The following is a 22,116-nucleotide window of genomic DNA, read 5'->3' on the forward strand; positions in this document are numbered from 1 at the left end:
CACCTTCTTCAGGTGTTCCAAAGATGGTCTGTAAGACTGTACATGCTCTCACTGTATATATGGCCCTTGATAACCATAAAATCCACGAATAGGCACACACACACACACACACACACCAAGACTGACCCGCCACAAGACCAGGAGGGTCAAGATAACGGCTCAATCACAAGTTAAAACATGGATGAAATACAGGAAACTCAGGTGATAACTTCGTTAGAATAAGAAAGAAAAAATGGTTAAAACGTCGATAAAATATAATAAAAACTTCGATAATATAAAAAAAAAAAATCAGGTTAAAATTTCGATGAAATAAAAAAAATGGGTTAAATTATCGATACAATAATGAAACAGGATAAAATCCCGATAAAATAAAAACAAGTTAAAACTTCGTTAAAGTTAAAAAATATTCAAGTTAAAACTTGGACAAATCATACAAACTCAGGTTAATATCTCGATAACATAAAATGACACAATAGAAATAATGACAAAATTAATCTAAAAATACGGAAATCTGCCAACTAGGTCAAACACCATTATAAATAATACTCATTTATCATGTGGCGACACAAACACGATTATCACGTTTATTTCTGATATCCTACCATGAAAATCAGCTAATGTGACCCACATTGATGATGTCCAGCACGTACACCCACATATGATCGTAACAACACCTGAAGTCATATATATATATATATATATATATATATATATATATATATATATATATATATATATATATATATATATTTCTTTTTCTTTCAAACTATTCGCCATTTCCCAAGTTAGCGAGGCAGCGTTAAGAATAGAGAAATGGGTCTTTGAGGTAATATCCTCACCTGGCCCCCTTCTCTGTTCCTTCTTTTGGAATATATATATATATATATATATATATATATATATATATATATATATATATATATATATATATATATATATATAAATATTCCTATGAGTCCACGGGGAAAATGAAACACGAAAAGTTCCCAAGTGCACTTTCGTGTAATAATCACATCATCAGGGGAGACACAAGGGGAGACACAATATATATATATATATATATATATATATATATATATATATATATATATATATTGAAGGCTCCAGTTACGGACAAAAGTCCACATGAAGGCCGGGTCTTCGTGGGAATAAAGAGAGAAGAATTATGAGATGAAAAGAGAAGGAAAAGGATTGACGAATTTCGAAGGAGGAGAATATGTCTGACCTTTATCCTAGTGACTGGGGCCACAAGACTCGACGTGTGTGTACTTCTATACTGGGTGAACTTTGAACCATCTCAAGATGAAGAGTAAGGTCAACTATAAGTGTACGAGCGATGTCTGACCTCGACACTGGAGTGAAACATTGATAGAAGAGAGAAATTAAGAATGATTCAATAAGAAAATGGGTATTAACTTTATGGAGTATAGAAAACGTTACCTGCAGAGACAACAGATTATTGGAGAAAAGATTAAATGTATTAATAAATGTTGGTCATGATCCAGTATGTTGAAAAAACGAATAAAAATCTTAATAAATGTCGGTCATGTTCTAGTAATTAAACTCTTCCTCCGTCTATCACATCCTCTGAAATTTTTTTTCTTTTCGTCCAGTTGAATTTACGGTATAACCAAAATATTTATTTAGACATACACGTAGCCTAAATACTGTAGATATTCTCTCATGTGTTTTCCACGGCACCAGGCGGGGAAAAAGAGAAAATGGAGCATAAATATGAATATTTTCGTCCTTCAGTTTATCTCCCCAACCCCCTTACTTGTACGCCGTTTTCCGCGTTAGTGAGGTAGCGCCAGGAACACAGGAAGAAAGAACCACATCAGTTCACACTCCAGCTCCTAGCTGTCATGGGCTACGCAACAGAGCCACAGTTCCCCTTATCCTATTCTAAGAATTTTATATTTTGAAGAAATATTTGCCACTGAAGCAGCGAAGGAGCCGAGGTCAGAACACCGAGGAAGAGGAACGAGGTCGAAAGATCTATAAATCCCTGCACGACGCTGGGTTCGATCCCTTGAGGACGGCGGGACGACCCTCAAAGGTCAGGCCAAAGGTCAAGGCCATGGTACCGGATTCATACCATTAGAATTCCAGGTGTCGTACCGTCGTGCTGAGCGTCTGTACCGTCGTGGTGAGCGTCCGTACCGTCGTGGTGAGTGTGTGTACCATCGTGGTGAGCGTCTGTACCGTCGTGCTGAATGTGTGTACCATCGTGGTGAGCGTCTGTACCGTCGTGCTGAACGTGTGTACCGTCGTGCTGAACGTGTGTACCGTCGTACTGAACGTGTGTACCGTCGTGCTGAACGTGTGTACCGTCGTACTGAACGTGTGTACCGTCGTGCTGAACGTGTGTACCGTCGTGCTGAACGTGTGTACCGTCGTGCTGAACGTGTGTACCGTCGTGCTGAACGTCCGTACCGTCGTGCTGAACGTGTGTACCGTCGTGCTGAACGTGTGTACCGTCGTGCTGAACGTGTGTACCGTCGTACTGAACGTGTGTACCGTCGTGCTGAACGTGTGTACCGTCGTGCTGAACGTCCGTACCGTCGTGCTGAACGTGTGTACCGTCGTGCTGAACGTGTGTACCGTCGTACTGAACGTGTGTACCGTCGTACTGAACGTGTGTACCGTCGTACTGAACGTCTGTACCGTCGTGCTGAACGCGTGTACCGTCGTGCTGAACGTCCGTACCGTCGTGCTGAACGTCCGTACCGTCGTGCTGAGCGTGTGTACCGTCGTACTGAACGTGTGTACCGTCGTACTGAACGTCTGTACCGTCGTGCTGAACGCGTGTACCGTCGTGCTGAACGTCCGTACCGTCGTGCTGAACGTCCGTACCGTCGTGCTGAGCGTGTGTACCGTCGTACTGAACGTGTGTACCGTCGTACTGAGCGTGTGTACCGTCGTACTGAGCGTGTGTACCGTCGTGCTCCAGATGGTACCTGATCACACACGTGTCATGCTCCGGTACATGAACATCTCCTCAGAAAATACGGCAAATTACAAATATCAACTTCCCATTAACACCATTACAAAATGATAAGAAAAAGCAATTCTACTGGACGAAAACATGGGCGACATGGCCTCGCTCACGCTCGCGAAGCGTTCATAAATGCTTCACATGACATGAAAATGCTGACGAGGTTATATATATATATATATATATATATATATATATATATATATATATATATATATATATATATATATATATATATCCACACCTAACACAAAAGTCTTTCAGATCTCGAAGCTCATCTTAAATGTGACAACTTTTAATATTTCAAATCTAACAGGATTTCGTTTAATGATGAATTTGTTATCTTTTTTTCTTTTCATTTTGAATGTAACATTGTTTTCATACGTCATTCTGAATTCAACAGTTTTATATTTCACAAGGAACGTATCCGTCACACTGGGATCACACTAGTCATACTTGAAACACACCCGTCACACTCACAACACACCCGACACCCTCACAAGACACCCGTCACATTTACAACACACCAGTCACAGTCACAACACACCCGTCACACTCACAAGACACCCGTCACCCTCACAAGACACCCGTCATTTTTACAACACACCAGTCACACTCACAACACACCCGTCACACTCACAACACACCCTTCACACTCACAACACACCCTTCACACTCACAACACACCAGTCACACTCAACACACCAGTCACACTCACAACACACCAGTCACACTCACAACACACCAGTTACACTCACAACACACCCGTCACACTCACAACACACCCGTCACACTCACAACACACCCGTCACACTCACAACACACCAGTCACACTCACAACACACCCGTCACACTCACAACACACCCGTCACACTCACAACACACCAGTCACACTCACAACACACCCGTCACACTCACAACACACCCTTCACACTCACAACACACCCGTCACACTCACAACACACCCGTCACACTCACAACACACCAGTCACACTCACAACACACCCGTCACACTCACAACACACCCTTCACACTCACAACACACCCGTCACACTCACAACACACCCGTCACACTCACAACATACCCGTCACACTCAAAACACACCCGTCACACTCACAACACACCCGTCACACTCACAACACACCAGTCACACTCACAACACACCAGTCACACTCACAACACACCCGTCACACTCACAACACACCCTTCACACTCACAACGCACCCTTCACACTCACAACACACCAGTCACACTCACAACACACCAGTCACACTCACAACACACCAGTCACACTCACAACACACCCGTCACATTCACAACACACCCGTCACACTCACAACACACCAGTCACACTCACAACACACCCGTCACACTCACAACACACCCTTCACACTCACAACGCACCCTTCACACTCACAACACACCAGTCACACTCACAACACACCAGTCACACTCACAACACACCAGTCACACTCACAACACACCCGTCACATTCACAACACACCCGTCACACTCACAACACACCAGTCACACTCACAACACACCCGTCACACTGAGAGATCCTAGACTGTCCAAAAGACTACTCTTAATCCAAGTGTGGGACGCTGTTTTTTCTTCACTGGGACAATAATAATAATAATATTATCATTATCATCATTATTACTGTATTTTCAATGCTCATTCGCCGTTCCCCGCGTTAGCGAGGCAGCGCTGGGAACAGACGTCGGGAGTTGAGAAAATATGTATCTCTCAGTCGGCCAAGCTAGCTAGCCACGAACTCTTGGATCCAGCCGCCCTGGAGACGTTTTTCAAAGACTTACTCGGGAATCTGGCGGCTGAGTGCACGTGTGTGGGTGTGTGTGTGCCCTCAGAGACCGACTGCGACCGACCCAAGACACTAATCTCGAGTCAAAGTGTCTTCTGCGTGGAACTGCTCCTGCCGCAGGTTTGTGGCCCTGAAGGAGGAAGACCTTTCCAAAACACGGAACTTGCACTTTGCTCAGGGCTGTCACACAACCTTCCATCTGCGACCAGGGGATTTCCAGCAACCAGCAGAAAGATATCCCATGAGTTCTGGCTGATGCTGTCTTAAGTCTTTCCTGGACAGTTTCGTGAGATCCCAAGTTTAGAAGTGAGCTTGTCATGTCGCATCCCAAATGACGTCGGTTCCAAAACATCACCTAAGGAACCCCGTTTGTTGAAGTTCAGGAGGTATACGATTCCTGCAGCGTCAGGTTGCTGGAAGCAACGATATTGGACCTTGTGGTGGAAGTGGAGCTGTGGCCATACATACCGTAATACCTACCTTATATCTGCTGGTTCTTGAGGAGAATTAAGGTCTAAAGATATCTTGATCATGATTGAGCTCGTAAAGACAAGGCTTGCCATCAGACGTACCACATTCGCCTGTCTGTTCATTACGAAGAGTCTCATCCACCCGCTTCTCTCTCCATGAGAAACATATCCTTCTCATGTGATCATCGTTCAAATATTTCTCATACAATTCATCGACCTGTCCTCAATACCCAATACTCTCTCCTGCGCAGCTTATATCTTTCCCTGAAAACAAAGCTGTACAAAACGCAATGACAACTTTCCACTTTCCAGCAGATGATACGTCTTCGTCTTTTTGCGAAGATGGAAATCCTCTCACCTGGGGACGTAAGAGGTGTCAATACCACCGACAGATGAACGCAACTTTGGATTGAAATCGAGTGGCGAATGCTACAGACGTCGCCGGACACGTTAAGATAACCTGGCATAATGAGGAAGGTTTCGTATATTCTCAAGACGAGAAAGCTTGTTTTCTTTCTGGTATGCCAAATAGCCAGAAAACTTTAATGGTCTCTATGTATTATAATGAAGACTACGCTGCTAGAGGGAGCGACAAACATAACTCAAATGAGTGACTGGTAACTCGCAGTAGGTGGCCTACTGACTATGAGTTACTGAGTGACATCTAGTTAGAGAGGATGATGTTAGGGTATGTGAGAACTGAATAAACTCAAAATTGTTTTTACAGTGGGAGACACTACATCCCCAGCACTAATGAGACGGGGACGGTGAAGAGGTTTAAGACGGCACCGAGATGCCAGGGAAGTCGAAAAGGGCAAATGTCATACTTGTCTACAGGGAAAGAGACCTGGAGGTGGCGTTACGCCACAGGCTGGTCACCCTGACGAGTGTGGTCTGTCAAGTACTCGAAGAGCCCATCAGGAAGCAGATCTATAGCTTCCCAGACAGGAGAAGTTAACCGAGAGGCAACACGGATCTGAGGACAGGAGGTCATATGCAAGGACCTTCTTAGATTTCTGTTTTAGACAGAAAAAGCTGGGTTGACTGTTTGTACCAAGACTGCAAGGAAAATGTCTGACACTTTACCACATGGAAGGCTGATTGAAAAAGCCGATTCACTAGGGAGGAATCAGGGACAGACTCCCTCGATGGGTAGATGAATTTAGTGTAAACGAACAAAGGACGTATGATAGAGGAGTCTTACGGAAATGGGTTCAGGTCACCAGTGGAGTGCCACAGTGCTCTGTTCTCGTACCTTTACTCTTTCTATGTAAACAACTTACCAGAAGGCGTGAACTCCTACCTGAACATGTTCGCAGATGACGCAAAGGTCATGAGGGGAAGTGACATGAGAGGAGCATTGTATCAATTAACAAGGGAAGCCTAAACACATTCCAAAGTTGGTATGATACATGGATGATGAACTTCAACCCAAGTGAACGTAACCAGGGCGGGATCCAGTGAAAGACGGCCTCAATTTGAGTTTTATTTAGCCCAGAATACGATGTTAAAACGTCTCTGAGAGAATCTTGGGAGTTGACATAACCCCTAACCCGTCACCAGACTCCATTACGAGAAATAGACAACCTGTCTGCTGAGGAAACATTAGCTTAACACACACGTATAAGGAAATACTTAGCAAGCTCCTAACATCCTACTGTACATGAGGCCAAAACTAGAATAGGATTATCAACATTTGGTGACCGCACTCAATGGAAAGCGTCGGCAAATAAGAGGATCCAGAATTAAGACAGCCGAGTTGCCGGGTATGACTAGAGGACTTAAATCTACCTACCACAAAAGACAGAGGCGTGAGAGAGAGCAGCAAAATCCTAAGTCCTTAATGAGTCTGATGATGAAGATAGTGAATAGTTCTCTGGGAAAAGATAGGACATAAGAACCAGAGGACATAACAAGATATGAAGGAATTTGTTAGAAAGGATTTGAAAAAAAAATATATGTGTATAGCTAATAAACGATATATATATATATATATATATATATATATATATATATATATATATATATATATATATATATATATATATATATAATTTTTTTTTTTTTTTTTTATTATTCTGCTTTGTCGCTGTCTCCCGCGTTAGCGAGGTAGCGCAAGGTAACAGACGAAAGAATGGCCCAACCCACCCACATGCACATGTATATACATACACATCCACACACGCAATATATACATACCTATACATCTTAACGTTTACCTATATATACACACACAGACATATGCATATATACACATGCACAAAATTCATAGTCTGCCTTTATTCATTCCTATCGCCACCCCGCCACACATGAAATAACAACCCCCTCCCCCCAAATGTGCGCGAGGTATCGCTAGGAAAAGACAACAAAGGCCACTTTCGTTCACATTCAGGCTCTAGCTGTCATGTAATAATGCACCGAAACCACAGCTCCCTTTCCACATCCAGGCCCCACAATCGCACGTTTACCAAATGGCGTCCTAGCTAAGTCTCTTCGTTGTATATCAACTGACTGTTATATATATATATATATATATATATATATATATATATATATATATATATATATATATATATATATATATATTGGAAAAGATCACAATTTTAGCGAGTGATCAACTATATTCTTGTGTTTGAGTAATGCCATCACAGTTATCAACTCTAAACTCCAGTACCACGAGAAATATCATTGAATCTTCTATCATTAAATAAACAAAGTATTATAATCTTGACATCAGTGAAAGTCTCTACAAATTGGATAGCTTTATTGTTGATAGAAATGTGAAAACAATTCCCCTTCTTGTCCACATAATAAGTTTATGATACGCTCGTTGTCTGTCTTGGACAATCGCATGTTTACCAAATGGCGTCCTAGCTAAGTCTCTTCGTTGTATATCAACTGACTGTTATATTTCTTTCTTGTATATCCCCTGATGATGTGATTATTACATGAAAGTGCACTTGGAAACTTATATTTCATTTCCCCGTGGACTCAAAGGGTCCCGGGTTCGATCCTGGCTGTTGGAGGTTTGTATGTTCTATGAAGGTGCGCGTTCATATGCACTTTATTCGTATAATATATATATATATATATATATATATATATATATATATATATATATATATATATATATATATATCCCTGGGGATAGGGGAGAAAGAATACTTCCCACGTATTCCCTGCGTGTCGTAGAAGGCGACTAAAAGGGAAGGGAGCGGGGGGCTGGAAATCCTCCCCTCTCGTTTTTTTTTTTTTTTATTTTCCAAATGAAGGAACAGAGATGGGGGCCAGGTAAGGATATTCCCTCAAAGATCCAGTCCCCTGTTCTTAACGCTACCTCGCTAACGCGGGAAATGGCGAATAGTATGAAAAAAAAAAAAAATATATATATATATATATATATATATATATATTCTAAATTATTTTTTATTTTGCTTTGTCGCTGTCTCCCGCGTTTGCGAGGTAGCGCAAGGAAACAGATGAAAGAAATGGCCCAACCCACCCCCATACACATGTATATACATACACGTCCACACACGCAAATATACATACCTATACATCTCAATGTACACATATATATACACACACAGACACATACATATATACCCATGCACACAATTCACACTGTCTGCCTTTATTCATTCCCATCGCCACCTCGCCACACATGGAATGCCATCCCCCTTCCCCCTCATGTGTGCGAGGTAGCGCTAGGAAAAGACAACAAAGGCCCCATTCGTTCACACTCAGTCTCTAGCTGTCATGCAATAATGCCCGAAACCACAGCTCCCTTTCCACATCCAGGCCCCACACAACTTTCCATGGTTTACCCCAGACGCTTCACATGCCCTGATTCAATCCACTGACAGCACGTCAACCCCGGTATACCACATCGATCCAATTCACTCTATTCCTTGCCCTCCTTTCACCCTCCTGCATGTTCAGGCCCCGATCACACAAAATCTTTTTCACTCCATCTTTCCACCTCCAATTTGGTCTCCCACTTCTCCTCGTTCCCTCCACCTCCGACACATATATCCTCTTGGACAATCTTTCCTCACTCATTCTCTCCATGTGCCCAAACCATTTCAAAACACCCTCTTCTGCTCTCTCAACCACGCTCTTTTTATTTCCACACATCTCTCTTACCCTTACATTACTTACTCGATCAAACCACCTCACACCACACATTGTCCTCAAACGTCTCATTTCCAGCACATCCATCCTCCTGCGCACAACTCTATCCATAGCCCACGCCTCGTAAACCATACAACATTGTTGGAACCACTATTCCTTCAAACATACCCATTTTTGCTTTCCGAGATAATGTTCTCGACTTCCACACATTCTTCAAGGCTCCCAGAATTTTCGCCCCCTCCCCCACCCTATGATTCACTTCCGCTTCCATGGTTCCATCCGCTGCCAGATCCACTCCCAAATATCTAAAACACTTTACTTCCTCCAGTTTTTCTCCATTCAAACTTACCTCCCAATTGACTTGACCCTCAACCCTACTGTACCTAATAACCTTGCTCTTATTCACATTTACTCTTAACTTTCTTCTTTCACACACTTTACCAAACTCAGTCACCAGCTTCAGCAGTTTCTCACATGAATCAGCCACCAGCGCTGTATCATCAGCAAACAACAACTGACACCTCCCAAGCTCTCTCATCCACAACAGATTTCATACCTGCCCCTCTTTCCAAAACTCTTGCATAAATGGATCAGGTGTTTGCTTTGAAGAATGTATGTGAGAAATACTTAGAAAAGCAAATGGATTTGTATGTAGCATATATATATATATATATATATATATATATATATATATATATATATATATATATATATATATATATATTTTTTCATACTATTCGCCATTTCCCGCGATAGCGAGGTAGCGTTAAGAACAGAGGACTGGGCCTTTGAGGGAATACCCTCACCTGGCTCCCTTCTCTGTTCCTTCTTTTGGAAAATTGAAAAAAAAAATGAGAGGGGAGGATTTCCAGCCACCCGCTCCCTCCCCTTTTAGTCGCCTTCTACGACACGCAGGGAATACGTGGGAAGTATCTCCCCTATATATTGCAAAAAATACACGAGTAGCGAGAGGACATAAGAAACAGGTCCATTCAGAGAAATGTAGAATAAAATAAAAATAATTCGCTGGAGCGAATGTAAAAAGGTTAAATACATCGATAATGGTATTGGAGTGCTCGAACGCCAGCCTTGCTTGATGCACGGCTTGGGGGCAATACAGCTAACTAATGGACGGGTGAAGGCAACCTGATCATGGAGAGGGAGAGTCCAGATGCTGCTAATATATTACCCGGCCACTCTCTCGTGTAACGCGTTAGCAAATCATTTGCAAGTGGAAAAAGACAAGACAGACAAGGAGTAAAAATTGAGCACCATCGTCTTGAACTTTCAATTCTCTGGGGAGGCTAACACCTTACTAAAGTTAAAACCTGTTACAAAAGTTAATGCTCGTCTAAAGTCTTGTGAGGGGAATAAAGGGCCACGCAGGCCTATCTATCTACTTTAGATGATGTTACACATAATCGTAGAGATAGATCTCTCGTAAACTTATACCTTAAGAAACGGAACAATTGGGAAGATGTCAAGGTGACGTCACAGCACTGCGGCGCTGTGATTGGTCGAATCTCATGTAAGGCCTCGCGGCCGAGTTGACGTCACAGGCCAGCGGCTTTATGATTGGTGCGATCTTATTCAAGAGCTAACCAATCAGGCAAGAGGTTTAGCTGACGTCAGAACAATGAGGCTGTGTAGTTGGTCCGATTTCATTTGGAATGTCGAATTCCTAATTTATTTCAGTCAGTCTGATGGTGTTCTAAAACAAAACTGAAATATATAAAATACATCAAATATCATTCGTTATACTGACGATACAGGACACAATACGCGACACACTGACGCTGATGAATATCCTGTCAGGCTGAATGGATCCCTGATTAATATACCGCCAACACGACAGTTTGACCCCAGAACACGGTGGTACGACGCACGACCACATGGGTACGACCCACGACCACAACGGTACGACCATTAAGTGCGATGGAATAAGGCGAGACCAGGCCCTGGTCAGAGGCCAGAATAATATAATAACGTCTTCTTCGAATGACTATCCATGGTGGAAAGATACAGTTGCACTACAGTCTCAACATGGAAGACAGACTCGAACTGCGCTCATGCGAAGTACGATACCACGCACACACACACACACACCTCCGTGGTGCGATTGTCCAAGACAGACAAGGAGTGTATCATAAACTTATGTGCACAAGGTGAATTGTTTACAAATTTTATCAATAATAAAGTTATCCAATTTGTATAGACCTTCACTAATAAATTATAATTCTTTATGTATTTAATAATAGAAGATTCAATGACATTTCTCGTGGTACTCGAGTTACGAGTTAATAACTGCATTACTCCAGTCAGTACAATGATCGTAATTTTCAACGTGATTAAACAAGGCATTTGATTCTTGTCCCGTTCTTATACTATATTTATGTTGTTTAAGTCTGACAGAAAGATCCTTACTAGTCTGCCCAACACAAAACTTATCAATTTCTACTCTTTCTACCACGAGAAATATGACTGAATCTTCTATTACTGAATACACATAGATTTATAATCTTAAAATTAGTGGTCGATACAAATTGGATAACTTTATTGATAAAATCTGTAAACAATTCACCTTCTTGTCCACATAATAAGTTTATGATACCCTCGTTATCTGTCTTGGACCGACGCATGTTTACGAAATGGCCTCCTAGCTACTTCTCTTCCTTATATATTAACTGACATATGTCCACGGGGAAAATGAAACACGATAAGTTAACAGGTGCACTTTCGTGTAATAATCACATCATCAGGGGAGACACAACAGAGAAATATAGCAGTCAATGTATATCAACTTACTTATATTTCTCTCTTGTGTCTCCCCTGATGATGTGATTGTTACACGAAAGTGCACTTGGGAACATCGTGTTTCATTTTCCCCGTGGACTCATAGGAATATATATATATATATATATATATATATATATATATATATATATATATATATATATATATATATATATATATATATATATATAAAGAAGGAAAGGAGATTATCAATCAACGGCGGGCATAAGCGGAGAAAGAAATTATTTGGGGACAGGTGATGGGAAAATATCAATTATTGGCGTTTATCGAGGAAGAATTATTACTGGCAAACGGGCGAAAGTTGGGAAAAAAAGATTTATCATTTGATGAAGATGGAAGGAAACTGTTACTAAAGACAGTTTAGGAAAAGTTGGGTAACTGGTAGATAAATGAGGGGAAATCATCTGAGTGCAGTTAGATGGGGTCAGAAGGATCACTAATCAGTTAGAACTGGCAGAAAGTCTAATTACTCTGAAACAAGTGAGGGGAGAGAATCATGACAGGAAAGGTTCGAGGAGACACTAGCTGTTATCTGAGAAATGAAGAAAAAAAGATAAGTTATAGCCATAGGGACGAGGGGAAGGATTAATATCCGACCAGCAAGTCAGTTGTGTGATTAGTCTCACCGCTGCACAGAACAGGGGAAGAGATAGATTTACAACAGACACAGGAGAGGGAGAGATGATCAATCCCGCTTAATGTGCCATACGAGAGATCAATAACTGATAAACACACCGGAAGAATGATCAGTTACGGATAAACAGCCGAAGGGAGAGATAATCTTAATTCCTTCTTTATTTACACATCAGTAATCTTCTTGATACCTCTAGCAATATCTAACAATGAATCACACAGTGAAGCTGGTTCAAAAATAAATGAGCACCGTTCATCAGGGATATGTACTTTGTACTATCGCTCTGTCACAACCTAACGATTGTAGTCGGTTACTGAGATACCGTTACTCGCGACCAGTTGGTGGTCAGCTGGGGAAGGTAAGTGATGGCCAGCCGGGGAGGGCGAGCAGGTGGTGGTCAGCTGGGGAAGGCGAGAAAATGGTGGTTAGCAGAGAAAGGTGAGCAGATGGTGGTCAGCCGGGGAGGGCTGCTCCGAGCAAGTGCTGGTCATCCTCTCATCCTTTCAACGTTCACCACAGGGAATGGTTGAATTCCTCCCATACGGATGGCGGGAAAATGAAGCCCCCACATTCTCTAATCTTAATGATCTACAGCAAATTATTACCCACCCTACCAATCCATATTCATGGCCGCTGTCACCACTCTCCTAATATTTTGAACTTTTTTCTCCTATAGTCGAACCCAGTGTGACTACACAATTTCGCCCCCTGTCTGGTTCATCTGACCACACTCTCATAAATGTATTTGTTTAAACTTCATCTCCTCCAGCAGCCCCTTCTGAACATAAAAAAACTGGCAACCTCAACAAAGCTGATTGGAATATCTTACGAATATTCTTTTATGGCTTTCTTTGGATGAATCACTATCGCCGTCAGATGCATAGCAGAGGTTATTCTAGCGGGAATGGAAAGATATATTCCCCCTTCCTCCAAGATGACCTTTACTTCCAATCCATAGTTTAACAGTTCCTGTTCTAAGGTCAGTCAGGCGAGGGATCAGGCATATCGGGCTTGGAAAAACTCTCCTTCCTCTGCCTCCCATTCAGCTTGATAATGATCAATGCCCGTAATCACCACTAGCACATTATCCGTGAGGCAAATCGTTCCTTTATTCAAAGGAAGTGCGATAACCTCTCCTCGTCATCCACTTGATAGGTCTTTCTGGTCTTTAACTGAGGGCATCTCTAACATAGGTCCCTCTACCTTTTCATCATTTTCCGCTCTGACGGCACTATAGCTAAATCTCCGGTAGAAAAAGCAACCCCCTTTGGTTCCGTTTCTCCTCTAACTCTACATTGGATGACCCTAACATTCCTTCATCCGCCTGATCTTCCTCTTACTAATCCTATGCCTCTTACCGTAATCTCTATTCAAACTGCCCCAAAAGCGTTTCTTTCTCTGGACACAAGCAAAGCTTATGGTCTTGATGGCATCCAACCTTGTGTACTGAAAGAGTGTGCCCCTGAACTTGCACCTGTGCTTGCTCGTCTGTTCAATATGCTTAAAAAAAAAGAAAAGGAAGCTTTTCCTTCTTCCTGGAAGCATGCATTGATACATCCCATCCCTAAGAAGGCTGACCATTATAACCCATCTAACTAACGTCCTGCTGCTTTGAAAAATTCTATTTCCAAAGTCTTTGAATCCCTCCTCAACTCCTATATCCTAAGACATCTTGGTTGGTAAGTGGTGGTCAGCCGGGGAAGACCAGCAAGAGATGGTCGGCCAAGGAGTGAACAAGTGGTGGTCAGCCGGGGAAGGCGAGCTGGGGGCATTTTCATCCCTATATCATTTACCGACTATTTTCTTTTCTTTACTGTTAGTAATACTACCATTACTAATAGTTCCTGTCTTACAAAGATAATATCAGGACAGATGACAGCTTTTGACAAAAATAATAAGTAATAACAATAAAAATCAATAATAATATTAATAACAGTAATAACAATAAAATCAATAATAATAATAACAATAATAATAATAATAATAATAATAATAACAGTAATAACAATAATAATAATCATTAATAATAATAATAATAATAATAATAATAATAATAATAATAATAATAATAATAACCATTTGCAGCAAGTAATCACAATGCATCCTTCTATGAGGCAAAAAAAGGAAAAAAAAAAATAATCCTAATCTCTACACATGACATTTGCAGTGAGCATACAAGAGCCCGTCCATATGGGACGACCTGGGAATGAAGTTAGCACAACCAAGCTGCACACTCGCTACGCTCTGGTGCGTCGCCCCTGCATGACCAGGCGCATGACTGAACAAGACAGGCAAGGCATCAAAGGCTCTGGCCGGGCCCACAGCGCCCAACACTTTTCATTAACAGTGTGTTAGCACAACTCTCTCCCTCCCCTTTCCCCCACGACCATTCCCTCCCTCCATCACCGCCAGATACCCTCCATCACCGCCAGATCTGCCTCACGATTGTCAAAACACCTGACGATATTTCCATCACTATATCTCGCCATGAATGAACGTACCTCAGCATCATCATCACCATAACTCACCATCACCGCCGAATATCATCATCTTTCATCAAGTCTCATCATCACTGCCATACCTTATCACTATCACCTCTCCCCCATCATCATTATCATCACATCTCACCATAATAATCATCACTATGTCTCATCATTATCACCATATCTTACCATTATCACTATCACCTCTCCCCCATCATCATTATCATCACATCTCACCATAATAATCATCACTATGTCTCATCATTATCACCATATCTTACCATTATCACTATCACCTCTCCCCCATCATCATTATCATCACATCTCACCATAATAATCATCACTATGTCTCATCATTATCACCATATCTTACCATTATCACCATACTTCACCGTTATCAACACCATGCCTGGTCACCATCATCGGGCCTCTATATCACCATACCTGACCATGCCGCCATCATGTACATACTACTCACTATCCCTATCATAATCATATCTCAACACAATCATCACCACAACTCACTATTATCACAATTCTTCAGTTACCATAATTCATCACCATCTCTTCACCACCACGTCCATGTCATCACTATATCTCACTATGATCTATACCACGCATCAAATATCCCCATCATCACTATCATTACTGTGCCTTACCAACTTCATCACTATCATCCTTCACCATCACCACCAGAAATCACCATCATCACCATGCCTCACCATCATCACCATTATCATTATACCTCGCCATCACCATACCCCACCATCAATATCCCTCACCATCTTCATTAACCCGACCTTCATCACCATGCCTCACCATCATCATACTTCACCATCACCACAAGGTTCCCGGCAGATCAAAATGAGATGCTAAATAAGTTTGAGCAGCTCATAAGGAAGCTGAAGGATTGGCGGTAAGCAGGTTACGTTAGCAGACCTGCCACATGTGGATGATGCAGGACCACGTAGTTTTGGTCAGAATATATATATATATATATATATATATATATATATATATATATATATATATATATATATATATATATATATATATATATATATATATCTTTCTTTCATACTATTCGCCATTTCCCGCATCAGCGAGGTAGCGTTAAGAACAGAGGACTGGGCCTTTGAGGGAATATCCTCACCTGGCCCCCTTCTCTGTTCCTCCTTTTGGAAAATTACAAAAAAAATGAGAGGGGAGGATTTCCAGCCACCCGCTCCCTCCCCTTTTAGTCGCCTTCTACGACACGCAGGGAATACGTGGGAAGTATTCTTTCAGCCCTATCCCCAGGGATAATATATATATATATATATATATATATATATATATATATATATATATATATATATATATATATATTTATATATATCAGGGAATTCGTAAATCCAGGTAGGCAGTTATATATTTGTGGCTTGGGTTTAGTCGTGGGAGGAGCCTGATCGCGTCTAAGTTTAAACTGACACAGTTTAAGCTGATTTGACCGAGAGATTAGCCAGGCATCTAGTAGGAGTAAGCTAGGAAGAAGTCTATTAAATAGCAAAAGGTAGTGAGGAGTCTGGCTGGGAAATGATGGTGTGCAGTCACCAGAGGGCGAGGCTAGGTCATTATAAGGTCATCTAGAGTCGTGGGGGTCAGGTTGGGTGTGACCGGTCTGACCCTGATTGACAGGTCAGATGAAGTCGACTCAACCTCTGACCCTGATTGACAGGTCAGATGAAGTCGACTCAACCTCTGACCCTGATTGACAGGTCAGATGAAGTCGACTCAACCTCTGACCCTGAGTGACAGGTCAGATGAAGTCGACTCAACCTCTGACCCTGATTGACAGGTCAGATGAAGTCGACTCAACCTCTGACCCTGAGCGACAGGTCAGATGACGTCGACTCAACCTATGACCCTGATTGACAGGTCAGATGAGGTCGACTCAGTCTCTGACCCTAAGCGACAGGTCAGATGAAGTCGACTCAACCTATGACCCTGATTGACAGGTCAGATGAGGTCGACTCAGTCTCTGACCCTAAGCGACAGGTCAGATGATGTCGACTCAACCTATGACCCTGACTGAGAGGTCAGATGAGGTCGACTCAGTCTCTGACCCTGAGCGACAAGTCAGATGACGTCGACTCAACCTATGACCCTGATTGACAGGTCAGATGAGGTCGACTCAACCTCTGACCCTGAGCGACATGTCAGATGAGGTCAACTCAATCTCAGGAGTCTCCTTAGAGCAACGTCTAAAATGATTTCTAGGATTAATATCAAGCTTGCTCCCAATCATTCCATTACACTGACATTTTCGAGACGAAATTTACACTGAAAGTGGCATGAATTTACGAGATAGCCACTACAAGAAAAGCAAGCTAACACACTTATAAAATCCTGGAATAGATACGATGAATATAATAATCACCCGTTGATCAGACATAGCTGTAGGCACATTACATCAGGCAGCCCCCCCCACACACACACACACACAATGTAGAAAGCCCAGGGCCGAGCTAGCAAGATGAACATATCCTACAAGAGCCGAGTAAATGGCTTATGATTTATCTAGCATAGAAAAGCGAAGGTTTTAAGAGTTAATCTAGTGATACAAAACTACGAAAGCCATCGGTGAATCACGATGTAATAATCTTTTCAAGCCTATTATATATATATATATATATATATATATATATATATATATATATATATCCCTCTTGAGTCCACTTGCAACAGTTACTACTAACTCGTGGGCAAACGTATCATCCGCCTTAAATAAATTGAAATAATTATTTTTATCAACAGATTCTTGAGTGACGGAATGATTTACCCATTACAGTAACTCAAGGTATTATCACTAATACGTTTCAGAAGCGAACTGACAAAACGCGTCGCTTAAATTCCACGACTGAAACGCTTAGTTATTTCTTTGAAACATTTGCCTGTTTTATCACTCTGCCACACTAATCTGAGTCTTAAATATCCTCTATCATCATAAACAGTCTCGTGAGGTCATACTAGTCTGTTCCTCCTTGAAAGTCTTTGTATATCCTTTGTGGAGCTTTGTTCTACATCAGTAAGTCTAAACATAAATAGGCTACATAACCCTGATGCTGATCCATTCAACTCGCTTTGCATAGATTTTGATAAAGATGACTTAATACTTGCTGAATTAGTATAGGCACCTCTTAAACCATTGCAAAGAAAATCATATTAATAGATACAAAGACAATGTCTAGTTCAAACGTACAGAAGAAATCAGTCAAGAAAATTATATCAATAATTGCAATGTCTAGTTCAAACGTAAAGATGAAATGCTTGCATGAAATTTCAAGTACCCGAACAATAATTCCACAATATCTGAATGGGTGATCACATGAGGGCGACAGAGTAAATACATTAATTAGATATTGTTCTTAATTAAATGATCCAGGACGCAACACGATATGACGTCAATCGAGCATACTTAATGCTATTAAGAGATGGAGATCTAATTAACCTTGTGCGGCTGGTAAAGGGTTTGGAAACCCTTACTACAAAATAATCAGATTCGCGATAGATTTTTTATTTGTTTTTTTGCTTCGATTGCAAAAATTACGACGTGATTGATATCAAATTTCATATTCGTTAAATTCAGTGAAATGCGTCAGGATGTAAGCGATGGAAAGTGCATCAAGATCTTAGATGAAGATACAGGTGAAAGGATGTTGTATTGGGTAAACAATACACAGCTCGAGAGAGGTAATACTCGCACACAGAAAAAGAGTAGTAATGAGAACGCCATGGACTAGATATACAGAGTTTAATATATGTATATATATATATATATATATATATATATATATATATATATATATATATATATATATATATATATATATATATGCGTTCGTGTCTGTCCGTCCCTCCGTTATCTGGAGACATATTGAGGAAGTTACCATATACATCCAGCTAACCCCCGTACACAGTTGCCAATAATCGCCCATTTACTTAGCGGAAAGTGCTAGCTGCAAGGGGGTAAACTATTTTCGGGAGGGCATGTTATTAATGAGCGGTAGGGCTGTGCCAGCAATATGAGAGGTATGTGTGGGGGGTGAGGGGGGAAATATGGTGAGGCGATATAATGCTACCAGCAGTTAAGGGTGTTGTAGCCAAGGTGGGTGGGAGCGGTGGTGACGAAAGTGGAAGCCCTCCGCAGGAGCAAGCAGCTTGGGTGGCCGGAGGGTCTGAATCTACTTTGTGAATACAGAATGTTCGGTAAGTGAAAATCAGTGATGACCTTGAAGATGCTTGAGCAATACCCAACGGCTTATAACACAACAAACAAAACGTTATAGGGTTTCGTATCTAGAAATATATAGTAAATAAGAAAAACGCTCAAGCATTCTCCTTACAATGCCCTGATGATTCCTCAAGTAGAATACACTAAGTTTTGGCCACCAAGCTTCGTGAATGACGAAAAAACAAAACAATAACGAGTATTGAGAATAATTTTGTCGAGACACACACGAATGTATAACAATAACAATTTTCTTTAAAACATTGTAGACTCCGGGGGACTTGAGTTTTCATAGTAAATAAGATTTTGACTACATGGCGCATGACGATTTACCTACGTTAAGAGACCAGAAATAACTGCATGGCGTTAACTGGAAATAATTATTACAAACTTGGATAAAACTAGAATTACAGAAAACTGGGATGATAACCTTCCGCCAGATGTTCTCCAGGCCAGACTATCCTAATCTTCCAAACCTGGCAGAACATAATACTTTAATCACGTTAAGTGAACAGTAAATACCTCAGCTTAAAAAAGGGTAAATGTAAATGCATTATGTAATAAGCAGGTAAACTTACGTATCTTTTCCCGTTTTCAGATTTAAATCTGGTTCCCGGAAAATCCGGTTTAATGCACCATAACACCGTACGCACCATAACACCACGTATTGCACCACGAACACCCTCCTCTTGTATGTCACTATACTGTCTCCATGATGCATGGTGCTCTTAGAGGCTATTTTCCCCCGCAGGCCGATGTGTTGAAGACCTCTACTCTACCTACCTGAACTTCGTATTATTACTGCTCCCTCAGAAGGTAATTACCATACACCAAATCATCATACCTCACTCTCATCACCATACCTCACCATCACCAACATGCCTCACCCTCATCACCATACCTCACCCTCATCACCATACTATACCGTCATCACCATACCTCACCATCACCAACATACCTCACCCTCATCACCATACCTCACCCTCATCACCATACTATACCGTCATCGCTATACCTCACCATCACCAACATACCTCACCCTTATCACCATACCTCACTCTCATCACCATACCTCACCCTCACCAACATACCTCACCCTTATCACCATACCTCACCCTCACCAACATACCTCACCCTTATCACCATACCTCACCATCACCAACATACCTCACCCTTATCACCATACCTCACCCTCATCACCATACCTCACCCTCATCACCATACCTCACCCTCATCACCATACTATACCGTCATCACTATACCTCACCCTCACCAACATACCTCACCCTCATCACCATACCTCACCATCACCAACATACTTCACCCTCATCACCATACCTTACCCTCACCAACATACCTCACCCTTATCACCATACCTCACCATCACCAACTTATCCTCATTACCACACATTACCATCGGTCACCATGCTTCTCCATCGTCAATATAACTCACCATCACCATACTAAAATCATTACCATACATCACCATACAACATCATATTCTACCATCGTCTCCACACCATATATTTCTATCCACCATACCTCACCCTATTCACCACATCATCACTACACCTCATCACCATCACCACCCTATGTCACTATCCCCATCTTGTTGACGAACCCATGTTAGCGCCCCCCTCCCTCCCCTAATGTGTACTGTGTTGATCTTATCCACCCCGTCTGGTCAACACCAATCATGATAACCTAACACGGTGTGACCCTGATTAACTCTCTCTCTCTCTCTCTCTCTCTCTCTCTCTCTCTCTCTCTCTCTCTCTCTCTCTCTTTTACCCTTTGATGGTGAGGATCACCATACACTCTGCTACATCCACAGTTCGGAGTACCTGCAGTGAGCCACCACACGTAGTCTGTAAGGCTCCTGAAAAGTGGCCTCAGAGGCCATGGTGGGGCAGCGCACAGCACTGGCCACATTCTCACGTACATACCCACACGGGCGGGTGGGTGTCTGCTGGGCCGGGTATACAGGCGCTACGGCTCGCCCGTGAGAAAGTAGCATATAAAAGAACACACGAAAGTATCATACAGGTTATCATTGACCCTGGAGAGATGATAATAATAATAATAGTAATAATGATAATAATGATAATAATAATAATAATAATAATAATAATAACAATAATAATAATAATAACATACTGTACACCAATAATGGTGTTGTGTCTGTACGTATGTGTACGTACGTGTTTGTGTGTGTGTATGTGAGTGAGTGTTAATAAAAACCTCTGACCTCACCTTTGATGGTCAGCTCAACGATGAGTTGTGCTGCGGGTGCAGTTATGAGGATGTAATAATGATGACCCTTGAAGTGAGGGGGAGCGACGTGCAGTAGTCACTGGAATGAACCAGTGTTTATGAAACAGTTGGAATGAACCAGGGACAGGTCTGCCAGGCCTGGCTGTGGGTAGCGGGCTCTGGTGTTGATGGGAGTGTAGTGATGACAGTGTAAGGAAGATGTAGGGTTATGAA

The 22,116-nt window shown here is 41.8% G+C and overlaps 1 long non-coding RNA gene across 2 annotated transcripts in view; it reads right to left on the reverse strand.

Annotated features, from left to right (window-relative positions):
• The window catches only part of LOC139756005 (uncharacterized), a 205,027-nt gene that overhangs the window by 66,311 nt on the left and 116,600 nt on the right, over positions 1 to 22,116 (reverse strand). The gene's annotated exons all lie outside the window — the stretch shown is intronic.

This window comes from Panulirus ornatus, chromosome 20 (assembly GCF_036320965.1).
Source record: "Panulirus ornatus isolate Po-2019 chromosome 20, ASM3632096v1, whole genome shotgun sequence".
Taxonomy (NCBI): Eukaryota; Metazoa; Arthropoda; class Malacostraca; order Decapoda; family Palinuridae; genus Panulirus; species Panulirus ornatus.